This window comes from Malus sylvestris, chromosome 1 (genome assembly GCF_916048215.2).
Source record: "Malus sylvestris chromosome 1, drMalSylv7.2, whole genome shotgun sequence".
Taxonomy (NCBI): domain Eukaryota; kingdom Viridiplantae; phylum Streptophyta; class Magnoliopsida; order Rosales; family Rosaceae; genus Malus; species Malus sylvestris.
Window position 1 is genome coordinate 9,618,129 of NC_062260.1, and position 11,875 is coordinate 9,630,003.

General features: G+C 39.0%; 1 pseudogene; it reads right to left on the reverse strand.

The window, feature by feature from the left end:
- Positions 1–1,592: 1,592 nt before the first annotated feature.
- Positions 1,593–1,901, reverse strand: LOC126628376 (metallothionein-like protein type 2; annotated as a pseudogene).
- Positions 1,902–11,875: the final 9,974 nt, after the last annotated feature.

Here is an 11,875-nt window from a genome sequence, read left to right on the forward strand (position 1 = left end):
ATGTTTATGTTGATTGACATGAGTGATGCTCATGGATGTTGTCATGAGTGATGCTCATGAATGTTGACATGAATGATGGTCATGAATGTTTATGTATGATTGTCATGAGTGATGCTCATGAATGTTTATGTATGAATGACATGAGTAATGCTCATGTATAATTTGGAGTACTAGGCGTACTTTTGATCACCTGATTGGTGGCATGAAGGAGAGTACGGGTTGTACATTTCATCACTTGGTTGGTGGCATGAATGGCTAGTTGCCAAATGATATTAGAGTACGGGTTGTACATTTCATCACCTGGTTGGTGGTAATAGCAACAGGTTGCCGAATAATTGTGGAGTACTAGGTGTACTTTTGATCACCTGGTTGGTGGTAATAGTAGCAGGTTGCCGAATAATTGTGGAATACTAGGCGTACTTTTGATCACCTGGTTGGTGGTAATAGCGGCAGGATACTGAATAATTTTTTGTAGTACTGGGTGTACTTTTGGTGGTCTGGTTGGTGCTATTTTGGGCTATTTGTAGTACTGGGTGTACTTTTGGTGGCCTGGTTGGTGCTATTTTGGGCTATTGGCCTTCACTCTCCCCACAACATTCCAGCCCATTTATTTTGGGCTTTGCCTTTTTTTTTTTTTTTTTTTTTACCCTCTGATGGGATTTATACAGATGTTTCTAAAAGAAAGGAAAAATAACTCACATCATACAAAAACAAGAAAAGTAAATCACATCATTCTGGTGGGGTATTTATTCCTTGCTTTTGCTTTCTCTTTTATTTTCTCTTTTGCTTTCTGCTTTTGCTTTCTCTTTTGCTTTCTCTTTTCCCTTAACATCATGGTGTCGTCTGTGAAGAGTGGGAACATACACTATTTCATGATGAGAGTCTTTATCTTTTTCAGAACTTGATGCCTTTCTGAATGGCTCCAGTTATCACGTTCGAGAGCATTTTCTGTATGGGTGGTTGAGAGACCAAGCAGGAGAACCTGTACTTGTACCAGAACTGCCCATATGCCTTCTTCTAGTAGCACATGCCGACCCCACGCTGCAATTAGAATGCTCACTTGAGACTGAACCAAACATGCCGACCCTACGTGCCTTTTTCTGCTTTTTTTTTTTCCATTATTCTCATACCTGGCAACTCATACTACTTCAGTGAGGCCACGTGACCAGTTCCATTCCCACTCCCCATTTTTCTTTTCTATAAAGGAAAATAGACTTTGGGAATCTGTGAAAGAAAAGAAAGAGCTTTTCTGGTGCTTTGGAGACATTCTTTTTTGCAAAGGAAAAGGGGCTTTGGAGACATTCTCTTTTGTTGCTTTTGGCGCTGCAGCTGAAACGGTGGCGTTGGGGTCGACGACGACAGCGAGGTGGATGCCGAGGCACTTTTATGTAGGGCAAATCCTCGTGCTTTAACATCTTCCATAACTCTATCATTCCTGAACCTCGTGGGAATGACAGGCCCGGACTCCATATGATTCACTTTGCTCAAAGTAAAAATGAAAAGCAAAATCGTAACCCCGCATAGCGCCCACCAGAAGGCATTGGGGAACCACGACCGCGGTGGCCACCGGAAGTCCGCGCGAACTCAACACATAGATTACTACTGCTAAACATAGAAGCCCCACGATTCTCTTGCTTCGTCAGAGTGTGACATCTGTCACTCATTTGGTACACTTGTAGGGGTTGCAGCTATCCCTGCACTTGCATCCGTTCTCAGCTGCAACTCCCATCTTAGATGCCTCAAAGTTCGACTTTTGGGGAGCAACTCCCATGACAAAGGTCTCAATGGTGGACCCCTCCATGTAGCTCAGATCAGGAGCCATCCCACACCCGTTGCAGCACTGCCACAGCCGCAGTCGGACTCGCAGCCACATTTACCACTGCAGCACGACGACATTTTTGGAATTGGAGATAAACAAATTCAAAAAGGAAGGTTTGATTGAATTGATGACAATAAAGCATATGACCACAACTCTGTTTTTGAATCGGAGAACCCTGGTCTTTCGTCACCCTTGCTTTTCAAGGAACTCATCACACCTATGAACCAATCGCCATTTTCTCAGATAGATCGTAAGCTCGAGCCTCCCTGTCGTAATCTCGGGCCGCCTCAATCAAATTGGAAGCAGCAGCACTTGGGTTATGAGCTCCAGATTCTTACGTATCCATTGGTTGAGGCAGATCTGAGACGAGATCTTCGGCTCTGTAAATGAAATGGCACAGGTTTTATTTCCCACTCGAAAGTGCCTTTAGTCTACCTTGATGAGGATGGTGTCACCATGGAAAAACGGTAGTTTTTCCATGGTTTTGGGATTCATTGCAACGATGGAGTTATCATCGTTTACAGCCTCATCAATGACGAGACAGTTCGTTGACTTCTTCCGCCCCAGAATTGCCGTCCACAAGTCCTCCTTCTTCCAGTTGGACGATTCGGCTTGGTGAGCCATGGCGGTGGATCATTTCAGAAATCAGGAACTGTGGTAAATGAAGAACAGAAAGAAGAGAGAGAGGAGAGAGAGAGAGGGAGTGTTTGGAATGTGTTTAGCAGATCTGGGTCCTTATTTCCCCTAAATATCAGGGTCCTCCTTTGCCATTCTGTAGGTGTTTGGTTTCTTGGATTTTGCAGATTCTTCGGTGGACAGTGGTGAAATTTGATGAAAAAATGAAAGAGAACCGACATAGTTTTTTATGTCGATTCCCACAGACGGCGCCAAATGTTGATGCACAAAACCGGAGGTGTTGGAACAATGTATATCCAACCATGAATCTGTATGAAATGTAAATAACACAAGATGTATCGTGGTTCACCCCAAGGTTTGGGCTACGTCCACACTGATTATGTATTTATCTGAGAGGTGAGGGAGAGAGAGCTTTGAGAGTGAGAGCTCTGAGAGGGGGTGAGAGGGCCTAGGAATTGGCCTCTGAGGGTGAGAATGAGGCTCCCCCTAATTGTCAGGGTGAGGGGTCCTTTTATAGAATAAGGGCTCCCCACTTATTACATATTTGCCTCTTCCTTTATTACATAATTACTTTTAAGTCCTTCGAGTATTCATACGAGATCTAAATACGGAGGCCCTAAGTATGGTATAAATAATCTTTGAAGACAACGCAGCATACATTGAACAGCTCAAGAAGGGTTACATCAAATGAGACAACACCAAGCACATTGCGCTGAAGTTCTTCTTTTCACATCAACAACAAGAGCATCAAAAGATTAAAGTCACGCAAATCCTTTCACAAGACAATCTGGCCAACCTTTTCACCAAATCACTGTCGAATACGATGTTTCAGAAGCTTGTTCATGGAATTGGTATGTGTAAACTTTATGAGTTGTAACATTGTTATTTCTCTTTGGAATTGTGTCAAACTCGGGGGGAGTTTCCTGAAGATACTTGCTTGATCTTATTGTACTCTTTTTCCCTATGATTAGGAACATTTTTCCCTGGGTTTTTGCTACCTAACTAGGTTTTAACAAGGCACCCACCTTGGGATGGTCATGTCCTTGATGATGTCCCATAGACGTTTCATTTGACTTTGCATTTCTCACACATTTTTCCTTAGACTATGGATTTTGTCCTTACTTGGGTTTTTTCCATAGCCTTAGGGTTTTTTTAGTGAGACTTACTACTTATGCAAGTCCCTACCTTATTGAGAATAAACATTGTTCCTTAGAATCAGTGTCGACGAGTCGACTTCCTCAACTTCTGCATGATACTAAATCTACCTTGAGTATTTACACACTAAAAGGGGAGTGCTGTAAACTTTCCTAGTTTAAGTGTGATTGTGTAAATCCTAGATTAGATTTGATTCTAGTTATCATTTCCTATTACAACTTGTATTCCTTGGGGATGAAGGAATTTCTTCTCTCCTTTTACTACTATAAATAAAGGCACCATGTAGGAGAGATAACACACACATTCTCCTACAATTCTATAAACACATCTTTCTCACTTTCTCTTATCCTTGCCATCGGCCCCCTTAACCTTGTCAGATAAAATAGGCTACAAGGGTTATTCTATTTTTCGATTTGTGTATCCCAATACAATTATATATATATTAAGTATAAACAGACACTTATGTATATAATATAAAATAAGTTTACTTAAATTTGCATAGCCTCGGCCCCCCTAAGCCCCAATCCGTCACTGGAGCGGTTAGCATCTTTTAGAGCCTTGACTACAACAACCAAATCTGGATGACTCAATAACTGAGGGTCCAAAGATTCATGATTGGCTCATAACTTAATTTAATTGAATCCAATTCATGTGACATATCTTTTAGCATGTTAATTTTACACCAGCACATCATATATGTGAATTCGAATATCTATGAAAATATAACTTTTTATTTGTACATTGTTTACCTCTTTTGGATTATAAGTAAAATTTTCTACAAAAAATATCGATTAATATATCTAAGCACTCCATATTGACACATTTGTTGATGCAGGGGACGATGTTTAAGGTTAGAGAAAAAAAAAGAGTTCTTGTGATAAATTTCACTCAAGGTTATCGACATAAGCTAATTAAGCAAGAAATTCTTTACACATGTTGGAATCAAATTCATGCACTGCCGTATGAGGTGGAAATGCACAAATTCAACTACCTGTAAAAGAACAAATAACCGTGGCTAGCCAAAGACTCTCAGGTGGGGGGGGGTGCTCACCAAAGGGCTATCCGACAGTAGGTAAGAGAATAAGTATGCGATAATTGCGTTACAAGAGATAAATGCTAGAAGGGTGTATTTATACTAGTTGAAGATATGACCTTTTAGGATAGTAGAATCCTTATTAAATCAGGAGAATGTCAAAAAAAATCTAAGAAGTAGATATTGCATCCTCTTAGTAGTGTGTTACTTATGATGCACACCAATCTTTAGACTGCAAAGACTCCAATATTATAGGAAACCTACTGATTCCTTACTAGATTAGGTTTCCGTATCTTACAGAACAAGCATACAATCTTAGCGAAATCGTTAGACTTCTTACACTGATTCCAAAACAGGATAATGGTGGCATAGCTTATCCGTTTATTTAGCTTCACAGCAGAGGCTGTTGAGTCATGACCGGGCGTCTGAGGTTTGCGTTTTTTGATCCATCTTACTCTGCCTTAGCAAATCATGATCCCACACTTGCCCCTGACTATGTATCTAAAATGACTTATTCCCTTTGAAGATGGACAATTATTCAACAAACACGTATTTTGAAGTAAGTCGGAATTAGTACCTTTTGAAGTAAGTCGGAATTAGTACCTTTTGAAGTTCTTCTAACGTGTGGAATCTTGACTTTGTAATCCATGAACCTTGTGAATATGGCGTTGTACTCGAGTCGTGCCGCATTCGAGCCTGTTTCCTGGCAAAATGTGCCATCAATATCGCAATGGTGGAAATGTCTTAGTTTCATGTGCACAGGAGAACAAGGGTTTATCTGTTACTCTCTCCAATTAACTTCAACAGTTTGGATTCATTGATCTCGAGACATGACAATCCTGATTCAATGATGAGATGATTTTGAAATACCCCCTTTAAATTTATTCTAATTTCTTCCTTTGTCTCTCCAAAATTCTCAAATTCTTTTGTTCAAGAAAAAGTGTTGAACATTTTCCCACTCTTTTGCCTGAAATTATCATTTTTTTCTTCAACATCTTCTTGAATTTCTTCGTTCTTCTTCAATGGCTCCCTTAAACGAGTTTCCTACCCTTGCAGCCAACTGCAATTCTCAATAACCCTCTGGTAGTTAGGGTTCACAGTAAGAAAGAAGGTGAACCATTTGCTTGTATTCATCAACACCTCATAAATTGATGTACCATCAACTAGAAGTCTGGTCATGACGTTTAGAGCCCTTAGCCTGAACCTTATGATCCCAAGGTCCATGTACTTGAACCTTCTGGTATGTAGGTTGTTCTTCCTCTAGAGAAGCAGGATGGCTCCATAGTAGCACAATCCTGTCATGGGTTTTCATTCATTTTGGGGCCGTAAGATAATGGGGTTTTAGTTTTGCACAACAGTTTGTATCCTTTTTTTTTTATAGGAAAACTAATGAAAAAGGCTTCAAATCTTTGCATTTTAATTGAAAACCATTCACTAACTTTATTTAATGATAAGGGACAAAATATAAAAAAACAAAAAAAACCACATGCGCTGGTGCGCATACACCCCACCCCACCCCCTATTTCCACTCAGTTTTCTCCCCATTGTCAGCTAACATTAAGCCATTATTTTTATTATTTTTTTGCTTAGAATAAGAGAAAGACTTCAAATTGAATTACATTTTCCCAGTTTCATTTTTGTGGTGTTGTTTCCCAATAATAGTCAAGATGACAAGAGATTTTTCAATGTGCCCGGAACACGGAGTGATACACCACATCTCTATACAAGTGGTGAGATTCTTGTGTTAAAAAAAAAAAATTCCCACCACATACATAATAACACATGGTATAGAAAGTTAAGATTGTAGGTGGAGGAGAAGAGGAAGTCGCAGATGGGTGGACAATAGAAGAAAATTAAGTAATTGGTGTTAAAAGTTAAGAAATTGAAGAGATACAGAGAAAATTTGATGAGTATCGAAGAAAATTATAAGAAGGAAATGTGTTTGGAAGGTGACAATGTGCCAAGAAAATTCAAGAAGAGGAGAAAGAAGAATGTAGTACCATAAAGTTTCATAAACAGTGTAGTACCGTAAAGTTTCATAAACAATGTAGCATCGTTAAATTTCATAAACAGTGTAGTACCGTTAAGTTTCATTAACTATGTAGTAAGTTTAAAAAACAGTGTCATAATTTTTCATAAATAGTGTAGTAAGTTTCATAAAGAGTGTCGTAAGTTTCATAAATAGTGTAATAAGTTTTATAAACAGTGTATAAAATTTCATAAACAATTTGTGTGAGAATGCATGGATCCGCGAATAAGATTTTTTTTAATATTAAAATTATGTCTTTTTCATTAAAATTTAAGTTATTTTTTGTCTGTTTTATTAAAATTCAGTGTTCTAAAAATTGGCCTAGGCAGCCTATGCGCTGGTCGGCGAAGCTTCGACCCGATTTAGGCCAAAACATTCGGTTAAGGTGGGGAAGATTTAGGCGGCCGTCTAGGCGTTCACTGGGTGCTTTAGGCGGTCTAAGCAGTGCCAGGCGTCACTCTAAGCGTTTTGAAACTGAATGCAGCTCTTCATCGAATCTGCAACTCTCAATTTTTATTGTATCAGTGGAGCCTTGTGCCGAATTTTTGCAACTTTTCGTCTGTGCGTGGACGAGGGAAGAGAAAGCACGAAGGGAGAAAGGGGAGAAAGAGCATATTTCTATCTGTGTGTGGACGAGGGAAGAGAAAGGTGCGAAGAGAGAGAGAGAGAGAGAGAGAGAGAGAGAGAGAGCAACAATAGGCTTTTGGATTTCATATCTAGTTTGTGTTCTGAAAGAAGAAGAAGAAGAAGAAGAAGAAGAAAATAAATAAATTTAAAACGATGGTTTCCATTTTCCAAGGGGTCAAGGGTAGTAAATCCGGACTCCACCTTGGATTATGTGAGAAATGTGGGGTGGAGGATTAGAGCAATTGATTGGTTTTAATTTTTTAGGAAGCCAATCACCCACCACTGGGGTGTCTATTTTTTATTTACTTATTTACTTAAAATAATGTTTTATGAGGATATATAAACTTGTTGTACATTACTATATTTTCTTATTTTGTTCCTATTTTGCATTTTATGTGATGTTGCATTGTGAACTTGTTGTACATGTGTCACCCTACAATGCTCCTCACTATTGTTATATGACATATATGCTTAATGTGTTTTTAAATTTTGGACTTGTTGGATATTCATTTTGCATTTTAACAATCTTTTATTATCTTACCTATAGATTTCATGCAAGTATAATTTTTTGTAAGTGTTAATATGCACTTATTTACAAGATATACAAGAAATTTACCTAAATTTGCCTAGGCACTAAGCGCTAGCCCACTGCCCGACTAGTGCATAGCGTTTTTTAGAACCTTGTTAAAATTTAAGGGTTTTTCATTAAAATTTAAGTTTTTTTAATTAAATAAAGTTATAGCATAGTTTTTTTTTTATTAAAATAAACTTAGCCAAGCCCTTTTCATGAAACTTCCTTTTTTTTTTTTTAGGTTTTTTCTTTTTATGTTTTATTATTATTTTTTTGTTTTGACAATAATATTCATCGGGATTGTATATGTTGTACCCTATTTTATCTGACATGGAAGGGGGCTGGTGGCAGAGAGAGATTGGAGAGAGATATGTGTTTTTAGAGTTGTGTAGAAGAATGTGTAGAGGATATATTACCCCTCCTACGCAGTGCCTTTATTTATAGTAATAAGGGAGAGAAGAAATCCTTCATCCCCAAGGAATACAAGTCCATATAGGAAAGAATAACTAGGATCAAATCTAATCTAGGATTTACACAATCACACTTAAACTAGAAAGTTTACAACACTCCCCCTTGAGTGCGAAAATACTCAAGTAGATTTGGCATCATGTAGAGGTTGAGGAAGTCAACTCATTGGCATTGATTCTAGGATTACGCTATTCTCAATGAGGTAAGAACTTGCATAAGGAATTAAGTCTCACTAAAAAACCGAATGGCTATGGTAAAAATCCAAGTAAGGACAAAACCCATAGTCTAAGGAAAAATGTGTGAGAAATGCAAAGTTAAATGAAACGTTTACGGGATGTCATCAGGGATATGGTCAACCCAAGTTAGGTGCCTCGTTAAAACCTAGTTAGGTAGTAAAAACTCAGTAGGAAAAATGCTCATAATCGTAGAAAAAAAGAGTACATTAAGATCAAGCAAGTATACTTTAGGATACTCCCCCTGAGTTTGACATAATTCCAAATAGAACTAGCAATGTTACAACTCAGAAAATTTACGCATACCAATTCCATGAACAAGCTTCTGAAAAGTTACCTTCGACAGTGATTCGGTGAAGAGGTCGGCCATATTGTCTTGTGAACAGATTTGTGTGACTTTAATCTTTTAATGCTCTTGTTGTTGATGTGATAAGAAGAACTTCAGCGCAATGTACTTAGTGTTAGCTCCTTTGATGTAACCTTTCTTGAGCTGTTCGATGCATGCTGCGTTGTCTTCATAGATCGTCATCAGGACATCAACGACGGGGTAAAGATAACAAGAGCTTTGAATATGGCCCACAACTGCTTTCAACCAAAAGCATTCCCGAGTTGCTTCGTGTAAGGCGAAAATTTCAGCATGGTTAGACGAAGTGGCAGCTAAGGTCTGTTTAGTTGACCTCCAAGAGATTACGGTGCCTCTAACCTGTTTGAAAGCGCTCACTATGCAGATTAGATAAGTATCCTACGTTGGCATAACTACAAGGCGAGAATTAACTCGAGATAAGGGGGTTGGGCATCACTTGAGGATTCGTAGGGATAGAACAAGCCTAGATCCGTAGTAGTCTTAAGGTACCGAAAAATGTCTATAACGCCAGTCCAATGTCTGCATGTTGGTGCATTACTGTATCTTGCCAAAAGATTAACAGCAAAGGAGATGTTGGGTCTAATGCATTCAGCTAAGTATAATAAAGTGCCTATCATACTTAGATAAGGAACTTCAGGCTCCAAAATCTCTTCATCATCCTTATTCAGACGGAAGGGATCTCGTTTTGCATCTAGTAATCGAACGACCATAGGAGTACTCGAAGGCTCGCTTTATCCTCATTAAAGTGGTGCAACACCTTCTGGGTGTAGTTCATTTGATGTAATAAGATTCCATCCGAATGGTGCACTTTCTCAAAATCGAGATAGTATTGTGGCAATTTTGGCAAGGTCTTCAAGAGTTCCAATAAGGTCCATGTCATCGACATATACTGCAACAATCGCAAAATCGGAATGTGATTTCCTAATGAACATACAAGGGTATAGTTCGTTGTTCACATATCTCTAACTAGTTAAATACTAACTCATACGGTTATACCACATTCTTCCAGATTGCTTTAAACCATAGAGTGAACACCTCAATCGAATTGAGAGCGTGTTCTAGGGTTTCGAAATATTTGATCCAGTCAATGTAAGTCCTTCAGGAACTTTCATATAAATTTCCGTATCAAGATCCCTATAGAGATGCGCAGTTATTACGTCCATCAGCTACATACTCAATTTTTCAGAAATTACAAAACTGATAAGGTAGTGAAAAGTAATCACATCCATAACAGGTGAATAAGTTTTGTCATAATTAATCCCTGGGCATTGTGAGAAGCCTTGCGTAACTAGACGAGCTTTGTAATGCACAATTTCGTTCTTCTCATTATGCTTCTGAATGAAACCCCACTTCTAGCCAATGGGTTTCACATCTGGAAGAGTAGGAGCTACAGATCCAAACACCTTACCTTTCGCAAGCGAATCGAGTTCAACTTGGCTTGCTTGTTTCCAGTTTCACCAATTCATTCTACATCAACATTCCTCAACAGAACGAGGTTCAATGTCATTACTCAACATGATCTCAGTAGCTATTGCATATGCTAAAACATCATCGACGATCATCTCATTTCTACACCACACATCATCTAAGCTAGCATAATAGACCGAAATCTCATGATTCTCGGGAGGTGGATTTGTCTCTTCAAGGAAGCTTCCATAATCTAGAGTTTCCTCATGCTTTGGATAGAATGAGTAAATGACAGTCGAATTCACAGTAGGCTCTTCAGGTGCTTGTGCTGTGAGTTTCCTGTTTCTAGGGTGTGAATCCTTTGAACCAAGAGGTCTGCCATGCTCTTGTGCAGGGGCAAATGATTAGCTAGCCGTTAATGTACATAGATCACCAAAGTTGGTGTCCCAGGCCTCCAGGAGGGAAGTCAGTCGTACATTTGATACATCCATCTTTACAGACACATTCACAACTGGAATATGTGATCTTATTATTCCTGTTAGATCGATGAATGCATCTAGCATGCTCTGAAGATTTAATATGCACTGCACTTTAGTTTCAAACTGAGTGGTACGGGTATCTAAATGAGACAAAGCGGGAGTCATCCACGATAATTAGCTTTGTTCTTCAGGAACGTTGACGTTCTTATCTCCCCCTAACGACGAAAAGACTATTTCATAACAGTGACAATCCACAAAACGAGCAGTAAATAGATCGCCTGTCAAAGGTTCTAAGTAACGAATAATCGAAGGAGAATCATATCCGACATAGATTCCCAGCCTTTGATGATGCCTCATTTTGTATGAAAGGGCGGCGAAATCGGCACATAGACCGTACAACAAAAAACGCACAGATGCGATATGTCAGCTTAGTATCTGGTAACCAACTAAATGGTGCTATATGGTTGGGTCACAACATGCCTTAGGCGGACCAACATTGTTGCGTGTAATTTTACATACCCCTAAGCAGTGATCGGGAGCTTGGTATGTATGACCAACGATCGAGCAATCATTTGTAAGTGCTTAAAGAATGCCTTTGCCAAGCCGTTTTGGGTGTGAACATGGGGTACAAGATGTTCAACTTCAACCCCAACTGACATGCAATAGTTATCAAAAGTTTTAGATGTGAATTCTTTAGCATTATCCAATCAAATAGATTTGATCGGATAATTAGGGTGGCGAGCCCTGAACTTGATAACCTGAGCCAACAGTTTGGAGAATGCATTATTCCTTGTGGTGTGACCAATGTGTGGAAGCGTCAACCAAAACCATAAAATATCTAAAAGGTTCGCATGGAGGGTGAATCAGTCCACAAATGTCCCCCTGAATCCTTTGTAGAAAAATAGAATGATTCGAACGAATCTTGTCATAAGAAGGCTTAATAATAAGCTTTCCCATAAAACAAGTTTGACATGCGATTCCGTGAATCGAACCTAAACTTTAGGTTAGTGGATGCCCGTGTGAAACTTTGAAGATATGGCACATCACTATTCAT